General features: G+C 43.0%; 1 protein-coding gene across 2 annotated transcripts in view; it reads left to right on the top strand.

The window, feature by feature from the left end:
• Positions 1–8163: 8163 nt before the first annotated feature.
• The window catches only part of C12H10orf90 (chromosome 12 C10orf90 homolog), a 268251-nt gene continuing 252819 nt past the window's right edge, over positions 8164–23595 (top strand). Inside the window, exon 1 of one of the 2 annotated variants that reach the window (XM_078346754.1) lies at positions 8164–8422. The gene's annotated coding sequence lies outside the window, so the exon portion shown is untranslated. The remainder of the gene's footprint in view (positions 8423–23595) is intronic. The other variant, XM_078346757.1, reaches the window with a different exon arrangement.

Below are 23595 nucleotides of genomic sequence, written 5' to 3'. Positions count from 1 at the left end.
CTGGACAAGCTGATGGAAAAGCTCACTTCTCTTTTCCTTTAGTGCTGGTGGGAGATTCAAACCACACAAGCCTTTGCCTGTGCTGAGAAGCCCTCCACTGGCCCCACCCACTAACCACATAAAACAAACCCCTGCCCCCGGCCAGGCGTGGTGAGTCACGCCTGTAACCCCAGCACTTTAGGAGGCTGAGGCCAGTGGATCATGAAATCAGGAGTTCAAGACCAGCCTGGCCAAGCTCATGAAACCCCGTCTCTAATAAAAATACAAAAATTAGCCAGGCGTGGTGGCAAGCACCTGTAATCCCAGCTACTGGGGAAGCCAAGGCAGGGAATTGCCTGAACCGGGAGGTGGACATTGCAGTGAGCCGAGATTGCACCACTGCACCCCAGCCTGAGTGACAGACCGAGACTCCGTCTCAAAAAAAAATCCACCCCCAGACAAGTCCCCTTCTCCGATCCCTCATGCCATGTCAGACCTGTTGGGGAGGCCTGCCTGCTCCTCACAGAGAGCTCAGTTATGTGAGTAGCAAACCTTTCCATACCGGTTTGTGGGGTGTACATCATCAGTCTCCACATTGGAACCAAGCTGTGATTGGGGGTCCATCTGTCTTGGCAGGCAGCTGTGACAGAGATGGAAATGAAGCTGCCAGTTTGACTCTCTAAAGACTGTCCTGGTTAGAGGCTGTGAGTTTCCAGCAGAGTTCAGCTGACTTCTGCCCTCCTCTGCGCCATAGCAAGCTCTTGATTGGTGGCCCTACTGATGTAGGGAAAGCCAGTGCAAAGGCTGAAGCTTTCCAGGACCTTCTCTGCGCACTCCGGAGTTTTCTTAGAAGCTGGGGAATGACACTTCTCTGACCTACCAACTTCCCCTCGAAACTTGACTTCTCCAGCTTTTCTCTCAATTGTGTAAAGCCTCATCCTATAAATCCCTTAATCCAAAATACTCAAAGTGTTTCTGCTCCTTTGATTAAACCTTGACTGATAAAATAACTCTTCAGGCACTATTTTTTTTTTTTTTTTTTTTTTGAGACAGGGTCTCGCTCTGTCCCCCAGGCTGGAGTGCAGTGGCATGATCTTGGCTCACTACGACCACCTCCTCCTCCCAGGTGCAAGTAATTCTCCTGCCTCAGCCTCCCGAGTAGCTGGGACTACAGGCATTGGCTGCCATGCCTGGCTAATTTTTGTATTTTTAGTTAAGATTGGGTTTCACCACATTGGCTGGGCTGGTCTTGAATTCCTGACCCCAAATAATTCATTTGTCTTGGCCTCCTTAAGTGCTAGGACTATAGGTATGAGCCACCATGCCTAGCCTCAGACACTGTTTTGAAGATTGGCTACAGACGGCACCAGTGTGTGCTTGATGGAACTGAATTGGAGTCCAGAGAGATGAAGTGAGAACTCCCAGACCACATGGAGAACATTGGCCAGTAAGCTGCAGGTCTCCTGACTCAGAAGGCTTTCTCCCACACCACTCTGGGTGTCTCGTGGATGCCTCGTGTGTGTTGGGTGCTATAGGAAGATTTATTTAGGATTCCAAAGGGAAGACACATTCTCTGATTTCAAAAAGCTCACCCCTATGTTGCATTATTGCATATGTTTAGCAGATTAAAATGACAGCTATTACTGTGCATGTTCACGCACATACACGTTTATTGTGTACCTTATCATCATTACATTGTAACACATAATGAAATAATTCTACAACTCATCATAAAATAGAATCAGTGGAAACCCTGAGCTTGTTTTCCTGCAACTAGAAGGTCCCATCTGGAGGTGATGGGAGACAGTGACAGATCATCAGGCGTTAGATTCTCGTAAGCAGCATGCGACCTAGATCCCCTGCATGTGGAGTTCCCAACAGGGTTTGTGCTCCTATGAGAATCTAATGGACTGCTGATTTGACAGGAGGCAGAGCTCAGGTGGTAATGTGAGCTCTGGGGAGTGACTTAAATACAAATAAAGCCTTGTTTGCTTGCCCATCACTCACCACCTGCTGTGCAGCCTGGTTCCTAACGGGCCACAGACTGGTACTGGTCCATGATCAGGGGGTTAGAGATCCTAGCTTAGAGGATGACACTGGAAGGCTGAATCATGTTTTTGAGGGATGCCCTTGATCCTTCCAGTGATGACAAGTTCTCTTGTAACTCATTAGTTTGAATAGTTTCAGACTTTAAAGTAGCAGAAAACTATACAAAAATTATCCAGTATCTTCTTACCCAGATTCACTAATTGGTTACATTTTATTCTCATTTGATTTGTCATGACCTCTCTGTTGACAATATTTTTCTGAGCCATATGAGAGTAAGTTGAAGTCATGACTCCCTTTCATCCCTAAATTCTTCAGTGTGCATTTTGTAAGAGCAAGACGTTCTCTCACAGCATCACGATACTATCAACAAATTCAGGACATTTGCCATTGATATAACACTCTCATCTAAACCCTAGTCCATGTTTAGATTTTAATCATTCCTGCCATGTCCTTTGTAGTTTTTTTTCCCAAGGCCTGGACCCAGTTCTGAACCACTCCTCCTGCATTTAGTTTCCATGTCTCTTTAGTCTCCTTTAATCTGAGCAGTTTCTTGGCCTTTCTGTCATTTCCTTGACCTTAGACATTTTTGAGGTTATTTTGTGGCGGGCTTTGTTTGATATTTCCCCACGTTCAGATTCAGATTCAGCAGTTTTAGCAGAAATACACAAGAAACAGTACTGTGCCTTTCACAGCACATCGTATCAGAAGGCACATGATATTCGTTTGTCTCAATATGTGTGACATTAAGTTTGATCACTTGGCAAAGACAGAATCTGCCAACTTTCCCTCTGTAAACTTACTGTTTTCCTTCGTGACTAATAGGCAATGTGAAGGGAGATGCCTTGAGACTGTGTAAATATCCCGTACCACCTCCGACTTTTTATCGACTAGTTTTAGTACTCAGTGATGATTCTCTGACTCCCCTAAGGCCTGTATATTTATTAGCTGGCATTCAGCAGAAGGGAAGAGCTTTTCTTTTCTCCTTGTTTACGTATTTATCTACTTATTTATGGACTCATGTATCCTTATTTGATGAGTTACTAACCATTACTAATATTATTGATTTTAATGCTCAGATTGTCACAGACTTAATCACTGAAAGCTTTGTCTGGGTGGCTCCTATGTGTTCATGATATGTCCCATTCATTCATTCATTCGTTGATTCATTTGAGATGGAGCCTTGCTCTGTTGCCAGGCTGGAGTGCAGCGGCACAGTCTCAGCTCACTGCAACCTCTGCCTCCTGGGTTCAAGAGATTCTCTTGCCCCAGCCTCCCAAGTAGCTGGGATTACAAGTACATGCCACCATGGACAGCTAAATTTTTTACTTTTAGTAGAGATGGGGTTTTACCATGTTGGCCAGGATGGCTTTGAACTCCTGACCTCATGATCTGCCTGCCTTGGCCTCCCAAAGTGCTGGGATGACAGGCATGAGCCTCTGTGCCCAGTCAGTCCCCATCATTCTTTGAGCAATTTCTTGCTTTCTGGAATAATATGATGCCACAGTTTTATTTTGTGTGTTACCCGTCCCATCCCTGAGACCATCCTAGGATTTTTTGTTCTTTTTAGTGGAGAACGGTATGTAGAAGCCAAAATCTAAACAGCAGATATGCTCATTGCTATTAGTAGGTCACCGATTCTAGATCTTCTTGGTGGACAGAGCTAAGAAATTCATGCGTGCATATACATTTACATAAACACACAAATACATATACTTCAAGCACATAGGTATGCCAATATATTTATTTTTATAGCTATTCTGTGTGTGTGTATATATGTGTATTTGTGCATAGACACACACACACACACACACACACACATACATGCCTATGTGCATGAGTGCATAATGACCACTGCAATTCCAATTTAGCATAATGGGGTACATTCTGATTTTGCCCCTTTCCCTGTTTGTAACCTTTTTTCCAATAATTAGATGCTCGGCACTGTGTGACCTCTGGCATCTCATTCATCTTCTAGCTTTTTGCTGAATTTCACAGTCTTATTCTGTCTATGCTGAGTCCAGCTGTTGCTGAAGGACCAGAGGGGAGTTCCCATGTATCACGTCCTCTCTCCTTGCATATTCCCCACAACTTTTAATTGTCTTGGAACCCCAACTTCTCAGCCCAGCAGGATCATCATTCTGGGTTTGGACTTCACTTCCCATATTGAATTCTGGAAATTGCTCCTAGAAAACGTGCGGCTTACCTGGTGTGTTTCTTGTCTCTCATGGACTACTCTCCTGCACTGCCTCTTGCCCTCTTGTCTCAAGTCAGTTGCCACATACATTTTGCTCAGTTTTATAGTTAGCTCTTATCTTAGTCTGTAACAAAACTGCTATAACAAAATACTGTAAACCGCACAGCTTAAACAATACAAATTTATTTTTTGCAGCTCTGGAAGCTAGAAAGTCTAAGATCAAGATATCAGCAAGATAGGTTTTTTTATCCTCTTTTCTGGACTTGTAGGTGGTGACCTCCTCTTTGTGTATGTGTGTGGAAGGGAGCAAACCCTGTGGTATCTGTTATTTTAAGGGCTCTTATCCTATCAGTCAGGGCCCCACCCTCATGAACTCATCTAATGCTAATCACATCCCTAAGGTCTTGTGTCTATATACCATCACATTGGTGATTAGGGCTTCCACCCATGAGGTTTGAGGTTGGGGCACAAACATTTAGTACATAACAGCTATTTACAGCAAGAAGGTACATCTGACACCAGTTACTCTGTCATGGCCAGACATGGTAGTCTCTGTTTAGTTTTTATTTTACTCCAAAACACTATTTAAATTGTAGCGTTGTGTGCTTTGAGTTTTGGTCACATTTACAGCCTGGCAAAAGTGCTGGTGGGAAAGACATAACACAGTATAATTTGAGACTTCAAGGCAAGAGAAAAACCAATTCTGTATTCTAGAAAATAGAATCAACTCATTTCTTTCAGCATCTTATTGAATCTTCAGGCATTGATATTTGCACATTTTATCAATTTGTGATATTGCTTGGAGAAGAACTTCATTAGCAATCCCAAATCATCTGTGGCCTTCTCATATTATTTGTTTCTGTTTATCTTGGACACTGATATTCCTGTATTTGTATGTGTGTTTGCCGTAGTTAATATTTTTCTGATTTATAAAAGTACTACATATCACTTTTTGCAAAATTATATGAAAGAATAAAGAAGAAACTTAAATCATCAGTAATATCATTTTAAAATAACTACTGATGTCCCTTTGAATTTCCCAATGTGTTTAAAACAAGCATAGCTTGCTTTCAAAAAAGTTGGTTATTTTAACATCTCAGTACACACATGTATTGTTGAACATGAGAGTGGAAAGGATCTTGAAAGAGATCTCAGCCTGCAATTTTGTAGCTCGGGAAACTGAGGTTCAGCAAGTGCACCTGGTCAGGAATGCACAGATCTTTGCATTATATCTGTATTTCACAAACTGTGCCACTTCTGTAACATCTCTTTAAGATGATCAGAGCCATAGATCAGTAGTCCTTTTTCCTAATAAACAAGTATCTTACCACTAAAATTCAAACATCTGCTCTTGTGCCGGCCCCAGTGCTGTTGCTATCAGTTACCTCACCTTATGTATGATGTTACTTTGTAACGATAATGTGTACATTGCCCAATATACAGAGCAAGGCAATACATAAAGACACTGGGTTGCAGCAGAGAAAGAGGTTTAATCTGTGAACCCAAAATATCTAAGACAGGTCTCAGTTAATTCGGAAAGTTTATTTTGCCAAGATGGAGCACACATGCCTGTGACACAGCCTCAGAAGGTCCTGACGATGTGTGCCCAAGGTGGTCAGAACTCAGTTTTGTTTTATACATTTTAGGGAGACATGGTAAATCAATCAGCATATGTAAGATGAACATTGGCTTGGTCTGGAAAGGTGGGATGATTGGAAGCAGGGAGGGGGTTTCCAGGTCATAGGTGTTAAAACGCATGCTCTGAATGAAGAGACCCCCTAAACAGGCTTTATATGAGCAACATGGGTGCTTATTCCCCTGGGTGTGGGTGGGCTGAGTCTGAAAAGAGAGTCAGCGGAGCGTGGTGGGATAGGAGTTGGTTTTATAGGTTTGGGGTAGGCAGTGGAAAGTTCAGGGAGGTTTTTGCAAGCTGGGAGGGGGTTGTAGGGTCTGGAGTCACGAGGTTGACCTATCAGTTGAGCAAGGTCAATTACAAAGTCCAGTTGCCTTATCAGCTGAGCCGGGAGTAAGGAACAATAGAAGTATGTCTCAAAGTTAACTAGGCACTGCAATGGTTGGTCATTCTTTTCCTTTTGTGGTTTCCAGTTACCTCAGACTTTCTAATTCCAGGAGGCCATCCAGAGGTGTATGGGCAGGTCATGGGGGTCTCCATGGCTTGACTTAGGGTATGGACTATGGTGCAGCCAGTTAGACTAAAAGACCTTACATTAGGTAGTTAAGAGACAAATGGTTGCATTCTTTTGAGTTTCTGACTAGCCTCTCCAAAGGCCGAAGTCAGATATGTGTTTATTTCAGTGAGAGAGGGGCAACTTTGAAGAGAATGGGAGGCAGGTTTGCCTTCAGCAGTTCTCAGCTTGAGTTTTCCCTTTAGCTTAGTGATTTTGGGGCCCCACAATTCTTTTTTTCCACAAATCATAGGACCACCAAACAAGGAAAAAGGAGGAAACCTCAAATCCATCTCCCTGAGGAGGCATGTAACCCAGAGCAACTCCATCTTAAATAGGAGCTGGGTAAAATGAAGCTGAGACCTACTGGGCTGCATTCCCAGACGGTTAAGGTATTCTAAGTCACAGGATAAGATAGGAGGTCAGCACAAGATACAGGTCATGAAGACCTTGCTGATAAAACCCACCAAAACCAAAACCCATCAAAACCAAGATGGCGACGAGAGTGACCTCTATTCGTCCTCTGCCACCCTCCCACCAGCACCGTGCCAGTTTACAAATGCCATGGCAACATCAGGAAGTTACCCCATATCATCTAAAAGGGAAGGTGTGAATTATCCACCCCTTGTTTAACACATCATCAAGACATAATCATAGAAATGGGCACCCGGCAGCCCTCAGGGCCGCTCTGTCTGTGGAGATTTATTCCTTTACTTTCCTAATAAACTTGCTTGCACTTTATGGACTTGCCCTGAATTCTTTCTTGTGAAAGATCCAAGAACCCTCTCTTGGGGTCTGGATCAGGAACCCATTCCTGTAACACCTGGATCTCTCCCTGAGAGCAGTAGGTCTCAAAGTGAGGTTCCCAGACCAGCAGCACAAGAGGCACCATAGAACTTTTTTTGTTTGAGATGGAGTCTTGCTCTATTGGCCAGGCTGGTATGCAATGGCACAATCTCAACTCACTGCAAACTCCACCTCCTGAGTTCCAGTGATTCTCCTGCCTCAGCCTCCCAAGTAGCTGGGATTACAGGTGCGCACCACCATGTCTGACTAATGGTTTTATTTTTAGTAGAGACGGAATTTCACCATATTAGCCAGGCTGGTCTTGAACTCCTGACTTGATGATCCACCTGCCTCGGCCTCCCGAAGTGCTGGGATTATAGGTGTGAGCCACCGTGCCTGGCCAGCACCAGAGAACTCTTAGAAATGCAACTTACTAGGCTCCAACCTCACCTACAGAGTGGATACCCTGGGGCAGGCCAGCAGGCTGAGCTGTGACAAGCCAGCCAGGGGTTCTCGTGCAAGCTATTGAGCGCCCAGTCTTTGTGTTAGAGGTTCTGATATAATTGTTCAGGGGTGTGGCCTGAGCTTTGACAGGTTCTTCTGAAGCTTTTCAGGTGAATCTGTTGTGTAGCCCAGCCTGAGAATTATTGCTCTTGAGCCACCTGCAGCTTATAGGGCTTGCATCTCCAGCAAACTGGCCCTCCTGCAGGCTGCTCTTCATCTGAATAATGGCTTTTTCTATTGTTTATGGCAGATTTCTCTTCATCTTTCTAATCTGTATTATAAAAGAGTAGAAGTGTAATATCCCTGGTTAGCTTGTATTTTACATGAAAAATGGCTAGTTTGAATCAGACAAAAGGGAAGATAATCTTTCAAAGGGTAATGACCCCTGTTTAGTCAAGTGGCAGCTTTCTTTTTTCATTGCAAGGGGAGGGAACAATTCATTTCTCCTAAACTGGTTTTCTTCAGGGTATCTCCACCCACAAAGGAGCACGTGTATGGAAACAGATGGGTGAAACGGAAGCAGCCAGCCAGGTGTGGAGACCCTCCAGATCACCTTTTTCACAGTGTGATTGAGAACTGGGGCATTTGTGCAGCTTTATGGGACATCTGGAATTCAAGGAAGAAATTCTAAGAAGGCAGAGACTTCCAGCGATGTACCAGCCGTGTGTGAGCTGCAGCACCTTTTTGCATTTGAAATATTTCATGACCTACTGGTTGGTCTGAGGTAAGCCTCCTCGTCTCAGCACTATTGATATGTGGGGCTGGATCCTCTTGTGGTGGGGGCCATCCTGAGCATTGTAAGATGTTAGCTGCATCCTGGCCTGTAGCCGCCAGAGGCTGCTTGTGCCTCCCAGCTGTGACAACCATACATGCCTCCAGATGTTGTTAAATATCCCTGGGGGGTGGGAAAAAGGGGTGGCTAAATTGTCTCCAGTTGTAAACCACTGGTCTCAAGTGATAGGGGTCGTGGCTGCACCAACTTCCTCTCACTGCCCTGGACCACTGGGCGTCTGGACTGGCTGTGGGCCTCTGTGCTCCTCCTCAGAGCAGTCCCTGTGTCAGCTGCTCCCACCCTACATGGAGAGCCAGCTGGCAGATCCTCCTCTGTGTGGCCCCTTTCAGGTCCTGGGTGTGGAGTCAGGTTTCTTTAAGATCAGAGGCAGTAGGTCTGGGGGTAGGGTGGGTGAAGTATGCCTTCTGGAAAGATCCTGCCATAACTAAATACCACCCCAGCAGGTACCGTGGCCTGGCTGGCAAGCCTCTCAGCTTCCCTGGACTCCTGCCTGATGGCTCTGCTGGCTCTGCCCTCACAGCGGTCCCTAGGCTCTGGTTTCCAAACCCAATCTTGCTCATACTCTGCATCTCTGCCTGTTCGACCTCATATCTGGTCACAGCAGCTCCCCACTTCTGGCATCAGGGCTGACAGTTCCCAGGGGCTCTGTCTGCTAAACCACTAGAACCAGGTGACCTCTAACTGTGAAGGACAGCCAGACCATCTCAACACACTGAGTGGACATGAATCCTCGGGCTGCAGACACTGCCTCTTGAGACAGCACTCTGGCTTTGCTAGTTGGAACTTGGGGTGCACTGGCAGCCCAGGATTAGTGCTTGATCCATGGATTTGTTCTTGCTTTTGTAGTACTGAAGTCATTGAAACTAGCTGAATGTAATGCGGTGATTTTTTTAATGTCTCCTTATCACATTTTTACATGTGTTTATTGCTTAGTTCCTGAGGGATGTATTTTTTCTCCTTTCATATAAATACTTGTGTTCCTTCTTTTTGAAGGGAATTTCCTTTTATTAGACTCAGCAGTTTAATGGAATCAACTCTTCAGTGCTCAAAACTATTTTAAAAACCGTAAGCCTCTTCTGCCCCCATCTTTACCTTCCAGGCGATTCTGATTCTCTGAGACCAATAGCCGCCATCTGTAAGTTCAGTGCATAGGTTGTTTCATAAATGTCTATTAGAAGTGGATCACGTAGTCACTTTTGGATATTTTACATCTAGAAGAAAAAGGATTTCCCAGTAGGAATTCACACCCATTATATGGTCCTGGGCTTCCCCATATCCTTCATCCCTATAGAAATGAGGTGGCATCAGGTACTGCTGAAGCACTGCTTTGAAAACCCCTGGTGGGTTTACCCCGGAGGATAAACAGGAGCCCCCACTGTTCACATCCAGAACTTTTGGGGGACCCACAGTGCTATAGGATCAGATGTCTGTGAAGGTGGACTTCTGGCAAAGGTTTCCCACAAGGTGACCACACTGACCTGTTGGAGAAGCCGGCTGGCACCTCCTTCCTCACCCTCTGGAGAGAGCAGCTCCTCCTGTCCTGCAGGAATAAAGTGAGCAAGGGGAAAGGCGGAGTCGGTGCCCTGTCAAATCTCTCTGTATGCTCTCTTCTCAGAGAGATTATGACATTTGGATTAGAGCATTCCCAAGCTCTGTTTGCTTTTGGTAAGAGGATTTGGCTTCTTTTTTTATTCGAATGCAGGTGAGAACCTAAGGCAAAGGCAGGTAAATGAATAGTGTTGAGACCATTTCCTGTGCCCCAAGGGAGAGAAAAGCAAAGTAAGTAAGAGGCTTTCCCTGGCTCCTTGTCTAGACTCAGGATGGCAACAGATTGAGTTATTTCCATGCCGGTTCTGGCTCACTGGCTCTGTCTGCCTGTGAAAGTGACTGAGGGTTCTGATGTTGCGTCCAGAGCCAGTAGAACCGAAGTCTGGATTGGCTCAGAAGGGCTCCACGGGTCCTCAATGGGAAGTGGTAGAGAGCCGCTGGTGAGGCAGACACAGAAACAACCCCAGGGCAAAACAAAGACAGCGTCCTGAGAAGAAGACCAGCCGCACATCAGACACTGGCGTGAGAAAGTTTTCTTAGAGTTTGGGGAACAGGGAAGAGCTTCACTGAGGACAAAACTTTATCTTCTACCTCCTGTTTTTGTGTGGGTGGTCTGTGTTACAGTGTTGATGCGTCCACAATCTTCAGTAATTTTGAATTTCCCAAAGATACAATAACAGGCAGTTCTGTTTCTAGCAGGCATCCATGTTTGAGAAGTCTAAAGGGAGAGGTGACACAGTGAGGAAAACACGTGGCTTATTGGGCAGATCTGCATCCGATGTGCCAGTTGGAAGAATGGCCAAGGACTCAGTTGGTTCACACCTGTGTGGTCTACAGGGTGTTGTATGGGGCGGTGACCCCACCGGCACACTTGCAAAGCCTGGTACCTACCCCTGACCAACGACTGCCCTTGCTCAGATTTAGTTTGCTTCTCTAGGTTCTGGGTTCTGGACCTTTTAAGTTTGTCTGCTGCTGTATTTCTGGGCACATTTCAAAGCTTCCTGGATGAATAAAAGTGCATTAAATGCAGCATTGCAGCACTGCATCTGGTCCAATATTCAAGACCACTTATTTTGAAAAGGGAGTAAAAGGTATAGGGAGGGGAGAAAACATAGTCAGGAACAGAATTGAAATTAGGAACCCAGCTCCCAGTGTCCTCATTCTTGCTTCTGTACCTGCCTGAATCAGTATCCTGTGGGCTGACCACAGATCCGACTCAATACCACCGAGCAACAGCTGTAGTCAGCCCTTCTAGAACGCGAGGTCAGGAAAGAGGAGTCTGAACATCAGCAAGAAGGTTGGCTCCCATGCTTGCACTCAGCATAGCATTACGCACATATGTCCCATAACTAAAATGCACTTACTGACCAACAAAACTAAAATCAACAGTGTGCTAACTGGATTACAGGGGAGGACGGGAGGTAAAGCAAGGAAGAGCGCACCTCTGGGTTCACCTTCCATGCGAAGCTGAATCTCTTCCCCGTGCTCTGGTTACAGACGCTCAAGGTACCGTCTTCAATTCAACAAGAGAATCAGTCTTTGTTGCTGGCTCGCCACAGGCTAACAGGCTTCTTTTCTTACTGTCTGGGCTTCTTGGGCACTCTCCTGGGTCTTCCATGGAAGACTGTAAACCTCACACCTGCCATCATCACAATCATCACCTCACTGTCATATCGCCTTGTGACTGTGTGTGCCATATGTACCCCAACAGAATGTGTGCCCCTTGAAAGAGAAACATTGACAAAGTTCTGCATTTGGATCCCTGATGATCAGCCCCCAGGGCAGTGCTTTATGAACAGCTGTTGAACGGGCTATTGAATTTCCTGGATGCAAGCCCTGGTCCTGGGTGGGAAGAGCACAGTTGGAATCCCACCTCTCCTGGTGGTGTGGGTTGTGGCCACCGTGTAGAAAAAGGAGGGCTGCGTGGGTGCTGTGCCCCTACCAGCTGTGTGAGTATGGACTGGGAACCTGACTTCTCTGAGACATAGCTTCTCTACCTGCCCCAGGACTTGTATGAGAATTGAACGAGTGATTTTTGCAATAGTTTCTTATGAGACTGAGTTTCACTCTTTCACCCAGGCTGGAGTGCAATGGTGCAATCTGGGCTCACTGCCACCTCTGCCTTCCAGTTTCAAGTGATTCTCCTCTTCAGCCTCCCAAGTAGCTGGGATTACAGGCGCCCACCACCATGTCCAGCTAATTTTTGTATTTTTTTGTAGAGAAGTGGTTTCACCATGTTGGCTAGGCTGGTCTCAAACTCCAGACCTTGTGATCCAGCTACCTTCGCCTCCCAGAATGCTGGGGTTACAGGTGTGAGTCACCACGCCCGGCCAATTTTTCCAATTGTTTTAATGGAACATCTCATGTGAACTGATGGGCTCCTAGAGGTTTAGAGGGTGTGTTCTCTGGGGTCTGATTGGCTTGAGTACATGTCCTGGCTGTGCCTCTGCCCAGGTGGGTGACCTTGAGCACATCACTCCCTTTTCTGTGCCTCACTTTATCCTTTTATGACATAGGGGGGAGTCATAGCATCAGCCTGTGGGGTTGTTGTGAAGACGAAATGTGCTGCTTCCCTACATTGAGTCCCGTACACTGTGCCTGGCCACTGGAACACCCAGTAAGTGTTAGTTATACTGTGGTGCCATTGAATTTATGCTCTGGGTACTTTTCTTGAAACTTCAGTCGATTTTCCACATCCCTCTCTTAGCAATCACAGAAGTCATTTTAAAACATTTTCCTAAAACCGTTTTGTTTTCTTTGGTTTTGGTTTTGGTGTTTTAGCAATCTGAAATAGCAAACATTTATTATCTTATAATTTCTTTGGGTCAAGAATCTGGGCACAGCTTAGTTTTCCTTTTTTGAGACAGAGTCTCACTCTGTTGCCCAGGCTGGAATGCAGTGACAATCTTGGCTCACGGCAACCTCCACCTCTCTGGTTCAAGCAAGTCTCCTGTCTCTGCCTCTCAAGTAGCTGGAATTACAGGCACATGCCCCCATGCCCAACTAATTTTTGTATTTTTAGTAAAGATGAAGTTTCACAATATTGGCCAAGCTGGTCTCAAACTCCTGACCTCTGGTGATCCACCCACCTCAGCCTCCCAAAGTGCTGGGATTACAGGCATGAGCCACTGCGTCTGGTCCTTAGTTGGGTTTTTTCTGGCTCAAATTATCTCTTGAAATTTTAGTCAAGCTATCAGCAAAGATTGGGATTTTCATCTAAAGGCTTGGATGGGTGAGTGTCTTTTTCCAAACTCATTCATGTAGCTGTTACCAGGGTCCAGCTGCCTGCTGGCTGTTGATCACAGGATTCTCTCAGTTCCTTGCCACATGGACCTCTTCAAAAGGTAGCTCACAAAGTGTTATCTGGCTTCCCTGAAAGCCAGAAAGTAAGAAAAACTTCAAGATGGAAGTTGTTTTATAACCTACTATTAGAAGGGACATCCCATTACTTTTACTGTATGCTTTTTATTTATTTATTTATTTTATTATTTTTTTTTTTTGAGATGGAGTTTCGTTCTCGTTACCCAGGCTGGAGTGCAATGGTGTGATCTCGGTTCACCGCAACCTTTGCCTCCTGGGTTCAGGCAATTCTCCTGCCTCAGCCTCCTGAGTAGCTGGGATTATAGGCACACGCCACCGTGCCCAGCTGATTTTTTGTATTTTTAGTAGAGACGGGGTTTCAACATGTTGACCGAGATGGTCTTGATCTCTTGACCGCGTGATCCACCCTCCTCGGCCTCCCAAAGCGCTGGGATTACAGGTGTGAGCCACCGCGCCCAGCCCTTATTTTATTTTTGATTATCTCCCTTATAATTTTATTTTTTGACTCCCTCCCTTAGAGCTTTTATATTTTTTAATTTTTAATTTTTTCCACAGATTATTGGGGTACAGATGATATTTGGTTACATGACTAAGTTATTGTTTTTCCTTTTATTGAGACAGAGTTTCACTCTTGTCACTCAGACTGGAATTCAATGGCACAATCTTGGCTCACTGCAACCTCTACCACCCAGGTTCAAGAGAGTATCTTGCCTCAGCCTCCCAAGTAGCTGCGGTTACAGGCACCCACAACCATGCACTGCTCATTTTTCTTATTTTTGTAAAATTGGGATTTTACCATGTTGGCCAGGCTGGCCTTGAACTCCTGACCTCAGGTGATCCACTTGCCTTGGCCTCCCAAAGTGCTGGGATTACAGGCTTGAGGCACTGTGCCCAGCCAACCAAGTTCTTTGTTGGCAATTTGTGAGATTTTGCTGCACCCATCACCCCACCAGTATACCCTGCACCCTATTTGTAGTCTTTTATCCCTTGCCCTCTCCCACTTTTCCCCACAAGCCCCAAAGTCCATAGTATCATTCTTATGTCTTTGAGTCCTCATAGCTTAGCTTCCACATGTCAGTGAGAACATATGGTGTTGGGTTTTCCATTCTTCAGTTACTTCACTTAGATTAATAGTCTCCAGTCTCACCCAGGTTGCTGCAGGTGCTGTTAATTCATTTCTTTTTGTAGTTGAGTAGTATTCCATTGTGTGTGTGTGTGTGTGTATATATATATATATACACCGCAGTTTCCTTATCCACTCATTAACTGATGGGCATTTGGGTTGGTCCCATGATTTTGCAGTTGTGAACTGTGCTGCTATAAACATGCGTGTGCACGTTCCTTTTTCATGTAACAACTTCTTTCCTCTGGGTAGATACCCAGTAGTGGGATTGCTGGATCAAATGATAGCTCTACTCTCAGTCCTTTAAGGAATCGCCACACTGTTTTCCATAGTGGCTGTACTAGTTTACGTTCCCACCAGCAGTGTAGAAGTGATCCTTGATTACCGCATCCGTGCCAACATCTACTGTTTTTTGATGTTTTGATTATGGGCATTCTTGCAAGAGAAAGGTCATATTGCATTATGGTTTTGATTTGCATTTCTCTGATCATTAGTGACATTGAGAATTTTTCATATTTTTTTGGTGATTTGTATGTCTTCTTTTGAGAATTGTCTACTAAAATCATTTTTTAATAAGAGTAATACATATTCATTACAAAAAAGAAATGAAGACCAAGTTGCCTGTAGTGCTGCCCGACAAACAGACCATTGTTAATATTTTAGCATATTCCATTTAAACGGCTTTCTCTGTGTGTATAAGTTTATATTACATAATATGCTGTTTTCACATAGACTTTGCAGTTGTTTTTAAAATATTCTAATTAGCACCTTTGGCAGTTTTTAAAAAATGTATTTTTGATCATTTCACATTATTTCCTTCAGGTCTCTCTTCATCTGGTTACTGGTGAGTCGTTAGCCAGGGTTGGTGAAGGCAGTTTTGTCCTGGGCCCTTTTGTATCCATGTTCATCTTCATGAGTGTTTCTACTCCTAAGGTACTAATCAGCATCAGTCCATGCTGCCTGATTTCGGAATGCTTGCTTATTTTTCATATGCTAATTCCAGAAAGTTCTCAGTCTCAAGTGATTCCAAATTCATTCTTGAATCTATAAAAATTTTCTAAGTCAGATCCATAGGCATTATAAATGTATTCCTATTTTTCTAGCTCTATGTATTCCATTTTAATATTTTGCCTATTATGTAACTATTGGAAATTTAGGAAGTGTGGTTTCGTTTTTGATAACACTTTCTTCAAGATAATTTCCTGCAACGTTACTGGGAGGGGGAAGAGTTGAATATACCTGTTTGGTTTTGTGAAGAAAGAATGGCTCTGTCGGACTGGAAGATGCCTGGAAGATTCTCCCTAATTACTTAAAAGTCTCTTTATCTCTGTTTCTCCCCTTTTCTTCAGTTTTCCATTTTCCATTTCATCCTACCTAAAGCATGTGTGGTAACAATTTCTTTGTTCTTGGGATTTGCTGCATTTCGGTGCTTAGTGTTTTAAAAGTACTGTGGAACATCTATAAGAGAAAATAGGGACATTTATTGAGCTCCTACCCTGCATGATTCTCAGCACTTCCCCAAGGTGTTTAAAATGTAATCTTTACCCCAAAATTCTAAGGTAGACATTATCCTCCCATTTTATTCATCAATAAACTAAACCTCACTGGTGTATGCAGAGGAAGAATCCGGATGGAGAACCGGGTTGGTTCTGATTCCTTGAGTTCTTGCATTTTTGTCAGATTGATTCTTTAAACTATCTTTGGATTCCTTGAGCCAATGGGTTCCTCTCTTCGTCCAGCCTGGTTTAGGTGAGTTTCTGTCATTTGTAACCCCAAGAATCCTGACTAACGTGTACTTCTTTAACCTTCCACTAGACTGTAAACATCTTGAGATTAGCCACTGGGTCCACACTTACTCTTGGATCCCTAGAAGACGGAAGGGGAACTTTATTTAGACAGGGTCTTGCCCTGTCACACTGGCTGGAGTTTAGTGGTGCAATCATGGTTCACTGCAGCCTCAACCTCCCAGGCCAAAGTGATCCTCTTTGTATTCACCTCTTTTCATGCTGCTGATAAAGATATACCCAAGACTGAGAAATTTACAGAAGAAAGAGTTTTAATTGGACTCACAGTTCCACTTGGCCGGAGAAGCCTCACAATCATGGAGGAAGGCAAGGAGGAACAAGTCACATCTCACTTGGACGGCAGCTGGCAGAGAGAGAACTTGTGCAGGGGAACTCCTCTTTTTAAAGCCATCAGATCTCATGAAACTTATTCATTATCACGAAATCAGCATGGGAAGGACTTGCCCTCATGATTCACTTACCTCCTACTGGGTCTTCCCATAACACAGGGGAATTCAAGATGAGATTTGGGTGGGGACACAGCCAAACCATATCACTCTTGCCTCAGCCTCCCGAGTAGCTGGGACCACAGGTGTGCACCACCACACCTGAAAATTATTCTTATTTTTTGTACAGGTGGGGTCTTGACATGTTGTTCAGGCTGGTTCTGAACTCCTGGGCTCAAACAATCCTCCTGCCTTGGCCTCCCAAAGTGCTAGGATTACAGGTGTGAACCACCATGCATAGCCTGAAGGAAAACATTTTCTGAAACAAAATGAGAATAGATTAATTACAAATTAAACAGAATATTTGATGTCAGGATTACCTTGTAAATTTTGGGCCATATGGTCCTTTCACATAAAGTTCCCTTGAACTTTATAATTCTGTTAATTAGAACTAAGGCATGAGTGCACTAAGATTTGGAAATTCCCATCATGAGGACTTGGGCTTCTTCATAGAAGATAATTGGCAGTGTGTCACTGGAGGCTTCTCCAGAGGCCATTTACGAACAGCTGGTAAATTAGAAAGAAAGGAAAAAAGAAGGCAGATTGAGTGAAGCTGGCTGCCTGGGAGAGGTTTCTAGTGTCAAGAAGGATGAGTGGATAAGAGACCACTGGGTGTTTGTGTTTCACTGTCTAAAGCATCATCCAATGCATCATTGAATGCATACGAGCCAGGGTGACTGCACAAGTAATGCAGGATTTATGGTTAGAATAAAAGTGTATTTTTTGGATTCTAAATATAGTCAGGGCAGGTGAGCTTGGGTAAGGAGCTCTGGCATCTTCCTCACCCCTTACATTGTTGCTGCCAAACTGCTTTTTTCTGCTCTCTCAGGTGACACCCATGCACATGGTTCTATCTTGGTTGGCCCAAAATGGCAGGCTTCAGTCTATATTTCCTTCCTGTTCGGACTATCAGGGCTAATTGACTGAGTGTCCCTGTCTTTGAGAGATGAAGTTATTTCGATTACCAAGCCACTTGGAGAGAATTCTATTGACTAAGCTTGAATTGAACTTTCACCCATTATCCGGTTATCTTGTAAGAAGGATCATGTGATTTAAGGGCCACTCCTGTGGAGAGCCGAGCTGTCACTTAACTAGAACCTGCTTAAGAAAATATTGCCGCAATTTAAACTTGGAGCTACCTTTGCAAGTAATTAATATTTCTATAAGCATTTTTAATTGTAGAAAATAACTTACTACCAGTTTGTTGAAAAAAAAATTATCCTTTTGTGCATTTCAGGCATGACCCAAACTGTAGTATTTTTGACTGACAGTGAGTTTTCCAGGAGACACCTGCTGTGTATGCCAAAGCAGTCTAGAACTTCATGTTTAAGTCTTGTCCTGTCCGTAATGGCTTACGAGGCTGTCAGGTGGCAGTGTTTTATGCAAATGATAACTCCCTGTTACAAGGGTGTGTGTATTTTTAATTTAACACTTGTGGATGTTCACATAATTCTTGAAATAAATGACGTGAAAGAGCAACAGCAAGACAAATGACATCGGGATATATGAGCTAGAGAAGAATAAGCTGCAGTTATTTCAGTTACTTTCTATATAGTAAGTAACTCGATTGACAGAACAAAAGCAAGACAAGACAAGAGAAAATAAAAATAGGGCTTACACCTATTAATTAGATTAAATATCACAGTGTTGGAAGCATCTTGTGAACACAATTAGCTGAGATATGAGTAAGTATTAAAATGTTCCTTGTATCTACCAATATGGAGACTGGTGACATATGAAGAAAATGAGGCAACTATGGGAAATGGAGTGAGAGTAATAGAGATGCTTGAAATCATAGTGCTTGGTTCTTTCCTTTGCCCCAAGCAAATACACTGTGTCTTATCACTCCCTCCCATTATTTGTCTCTTGTGATTGGGCTAGGGTTCATGTAGACAGAAGAGGTGTTGAAATCAGAAGGATGAATAGACCAGAGCAGAAAGTTGGCTTATGTAAGCCTCGTGGCAACCACAAAGCAAAAGCCTATAATAGATTAAAAAAAAAAAGACAAATGGTAAGGAATCAAAGGATCCCACTATAGAAAATTATTTAATCACAAAGGAAGACAGAAAGAGAGGAAGACAGAGGCAAAGGATCTACAAAAAAACAGAAAAATATAACTAAAAAGGCATTAGTAAGTTTTTATCTACCAATAATCATCTCAAATATAAGTCAATTAAATTTTTCAATCAAAAGATAATATAGTGGCTGGATGGATAGTTTTAAAAGAAAGACACAGCTATATGTTGCCTGCAAGAGACTCACTCATAGTTTGGAAGTGAAGGGATAGAAAAGAAACCTCACTCAAATAGAAACCAAGAAAGATCAGGAGTAGCTATATTTATATTAGATAAAATAAACTTTAAGCAAAACACTGTAAAAATCAACAAAGAAGGTCACTATATACTAATAATGTGGTTAATTAATCAAGAAGATATAATAATTGTATGTGTTTGTGTATATGCACCTAATATACATATATATATGTGCACAAGAGCACCTAAAGATATAAAGCATATAAAGCATATATTAATAGATCTGAAAGGAGGGATGGACTACAATATAATAATAGTAGAGGACTTCAATACTCTATTTTCAAGAATGGACAGATCGTTTGGATAGAAAAATCAGTAAGGAAACATTGGACTTTAATTACATTTTAAGCCAAATGGACCTAACAGACATATGTAACATTCCATCCAGCATCATCAGAATACACATTCTTCTCAAGTATATACAGAACATTCTTCAGGATAGATTGTATGTTAGCCCATGAAACAAGTCTTAACAAATTTAAGATTGAAAACATATCTTTTCTGACAACAATAGTATGAAACTAGAAATCAATAATGGAAGGAATTTTGGAAAATTTACAAATATATGGAAATTAAACAACGTACTCCTGAACAACCAGTGGATTAAAATGGAAATTAAAAATGAACTTTACATATATCTTGAGACAAATGGAAACACAGCATACCAACACTTATGAGATGTAGCAAAAGCAGTTCTAACAAGGAAGGTTGTAGCAATAAAAACGTACATCAAAAAAGAAAGATCTCAAATAAACCAACCTAATGTTATACCTCAAGGAAGTAGGAAAAAAATTAAGCCCAAATTTAGTAGAAGAAAGAAAATAATAACGACTAGAGCAGAAATAAATAAAAGAGACTAGACAAACAATAGAAAAGATCAATAAAACTAAAAGTGGTAATATTTTGAAAAGATAAACACAACAGAAAAAATTTTTAGCCAGGCTAAGAAAAAAAGAGAGAGGACTCAAATAAATAAAACCAGAAGTGAAAGAAGAGACCTTACAACTGATACCACAAAAACAAAGAATATTAAGATATTACTATAAACAGTTACATGCCAACACATTGAATAACCTGAAAGAAATGGATAAATTTCAAGAAACATACAACCTACCAAGACTGAATCATGAAGAAATTAAAAATCTGAGCAGAACAATAACAATAAAAGAGATTGAATCAGTAATAAAAGTTCTCCCATCAAAGAATATCCCAGGACCCGGTGGCTTTACTGCTGAACTCTGCTAAACATTTAAGGCAAAACTAATACCAGTCCTGAAACTCTTCCAGAAAAACTGAAGAAGAGAGAGTACTCCCAGACTCATTTTGTGAGGCTTGCATGACCTTGGTGTCAAAGGTAGACAAGGACACTACAAGAAAAAAAAAAAATACAGGCCGATATCCCTGATGTACATAGATACAAAAATGCTAAGCAAAATATTAGCAAACTGAATTCAATAGCACATTATAAAGATCATTCACCACGGTCAAGTGGATTTATCCCTGAGATGGAAGTCAACACCTTTGCAAACATTATAACTGAGGAAATTATGACAGTGAAAGAGATCAGACCTAACAGACTCTATCCTGCTTCTAACCTTTAAGCTGTCCTTGTTCATTCCTAGGCATAGGCTGAACTAACTGGAAAGGAATTCAGTTCATGGTTTGACTCTGAAACAAAACTGATAATAGCCCTTTCCCAAAAAGACTCTCTTCTTGCCTGGAGACCAAGTCTACCTTTGCAGGAGTCACAAATTAGCTACAAGATTAGAAATTATGGTTCAGGAGTCATGCAGCCTCTGGTTCCAAAAGTCTGAAGCTCCCCAAATTGCTTTTGGGGATAACATCACTGTTGTAAAGCCTAAGGTCAGTGCTTGAGATATTTTGCAGATCCTGCACTGGATGGATCAGTGGACACCACCTAGACCAGTAATTTGGCTTAACCAGTTCTGCCATCCCCTGGCAGGAGGAGAAAACAGCAAGAAAAGTTCACTTCAAAGTTATGATTCCATCTCTAACCTGACCAATCAGCACTCCTTACTTCCCAAGCCCCTACCCACCAAATTATCTTTAAAAACTCTGATCCCCAAATGCTCAGGGAGACTGATTTGAGTAATAATAAAACTCCAGTCTCCCGAGCAGCTGGCTCTGTGTTAATTACTCTTTCTTCATTGCAATTCCCCTGTCTTGATAAATCGGCTCTGTCTAGGCAGCAAGCAAAGTGAACCCATTGGGCAGCTACATAAATATGGTTTAACATAGGGAAATCAATAAATGTGATACACCACATTAACAAAATTAAGGACAAAACCTGACAGTCATCTGAATAGATGCCTAAAAAACACTTGACAAAATATTGCATCTTTTTATGATGTTAAACTCCCAATAAATTAGGTATAGAAAGAATGTACCTCCACAAGATACAGATGATATATGATAAGCCCACAGCTAATGATATGGACAGGAGGCAGGGAAATACTAGGCAGAGAAGGGTCCCTGGTGAAGCCCCACCTTCAAGCCTGGACCCACAGACCAACGTGAAAAAAGCATTCCTGCCCAAATGTTGCCTTTTCCAAAACCACCCTGCCCAATCCCCCATCCTGTACCAATAAAACCCCCAGACTCCACTGTCTATGGAACAGCAGAGAAGGAGAGAAGAGAAGCAGCCAGACATCAGAAAGAAGGAGCTTGACTTCAGAGGGACAGCTTGACAGTGGGACTTCAGAGAAGAGTTCAGTGGGGGACGGCTTAAGTCCAGGAGAAGACTACCTTCCCACTCCATCCCCTTTCCAGCTCCCATCCCACTGAGAGACACTTCCACTGCCCAATAAAATCCTCCTTATTCACCGCCCTTCAATTCATCCATGCAACTTGATGTTTTCTGGATGTTGGACAAGACAAGAACTTGGCTACTAAGAGGACAGGCGTAAAAGGTGTTGTCATGACCCTCCACTGAGCTGTTAAACACGTAAGCCATATAGTGTGCCACAGCTAAAAAAAGCACACTGCAACATACACCTTCTGGGGCTTCGAAGGTTGCAGGTATTCCCCAGATGCTGCTGCTGGGCCGCAAAGAGTTCTACTCCTGCAGGCACCCAGAAGCACTCACCCTGGCCCCTGTAGCTGCTCACCTGGATGAGGGTTCTGAGAGCTGTGGGCTGAGTAAATGAGACAACCCCTTTGCAAATCCCATGAAGGGAACTATCTTGTCTCACTAACATTATCCTTAATGGTGAAAAATTTTTTCACCATTGGAGAAAACCTTTTTCTATAAGATCAGGAACAAGACAAGGATGCCCATTTTTACCACGTCTGTTCGACATAGTACTGAAGTCCTCACCAGAGCACTCAGGCATGAGAAGGAAACAAAAAGCATCCAAATAAGAAAGAAAGAAGTTAAATCGTTTCTGTGTGCAGATGACATGATCTTAAATATAGAAAATCCTAAAAGACTCTACCAAAACTGTTAGATTAATACATTCTGTAAACTTGCAGGACACAAAAGTCAGCATGCAAAAATCAACTGACCAAAAAACAAATCAATAAAATGATCTCATTCACAGTAATTCACAAAAGTACCCCCAAATCTGTAAGCTAAGGGAAAAATCAAGCTGGGAACTGCTTAGGGCAAACCTTCCTCTCATTTTATTCAAAGTCATCCCTCTGAGGCTCACCTGAGACAAATGCATATCTGATTGCTCCCTCTCCCCTACTGTTTATATAAAAATGCAGATTTATTGAGCCAGACTAAATTCAGGGGAAGGCTGGTCAAGGACTCAAAAGAATGCAACCTTTTGTCTCTTCTCTTCTTCTAACCTAGAAGCCCCCACTTCAAGTTGTCCTGCCTTACTGAACCTAACCAGTGTACATCTTACACATGCTGATTGATGTCTCATGTCTCCCTAAAATGTATGGAAGCAAACTGTACTCCCAACCTCCTTGGGCTTTCTGAGGCTGTGTCACAAACATATCCTCAATCTTGGCAAAATGAACTTTCTAAATGGACTGAGACCTTTCTCAGACATTTCGTGTTCATAGAACTCATTGGCTTCTGAGAGAAAATGGAGAACAGAAGCCAGCACATCACTCCATGCTCTGCTGAAAATAATTCCAAGCTGAGCAGAGTCCATGGAGAGTTCCCTAGTCTATGAAAGCCAGCAAGAAAAATAATAGGAGCCAGATCAAATAGCCAGTGTACAGTTAGGATGCTTTTGGTGCAAATAATAAATTCAGACTGAATTTTAAAAGAGTTTGGGATTCATTTGCATGCGGAACTGGAATCCAGTAGTAAGGCAGACCTCAGGGACGCTTTGATTTGGCTGCTCCAAGAATCGAGAACCTGATTGCTTTCTGTGTGTTCACTCTGGCTTCCCTTCTGTCAGCTGTGTTCTCGGGAGAGAATGGCTATAGAAGCTCTGGACTTCACAGCTACTGAGCAAAGTATCTCCCAGATCAAGGAAGAACATCTTCCTTGGAAACCTCAGTAAATTCCCCTCCCTCCCAGGTGGGGCTG

This window comes from Callithrix jacchus, chromosome 12 (genome assembly GCF_049354715.1).
Source record: "Callithrix jacchus isolate 240 chromosome 12, calJac240_pri, whole genome shotgun sequence".
Taxonomy (NCBI): domain Eukaryota; kingdom Metazoa; phylum Chordata; class Mammalia; order Primates; family Cebidae; genus Callithrix; species Callithrix jacchus.
The sequence above is the reverse complement of the archived record's forward strand: the minus strand, read 5'-3'. Positions and strand labels throughout refer to the sequence as shown.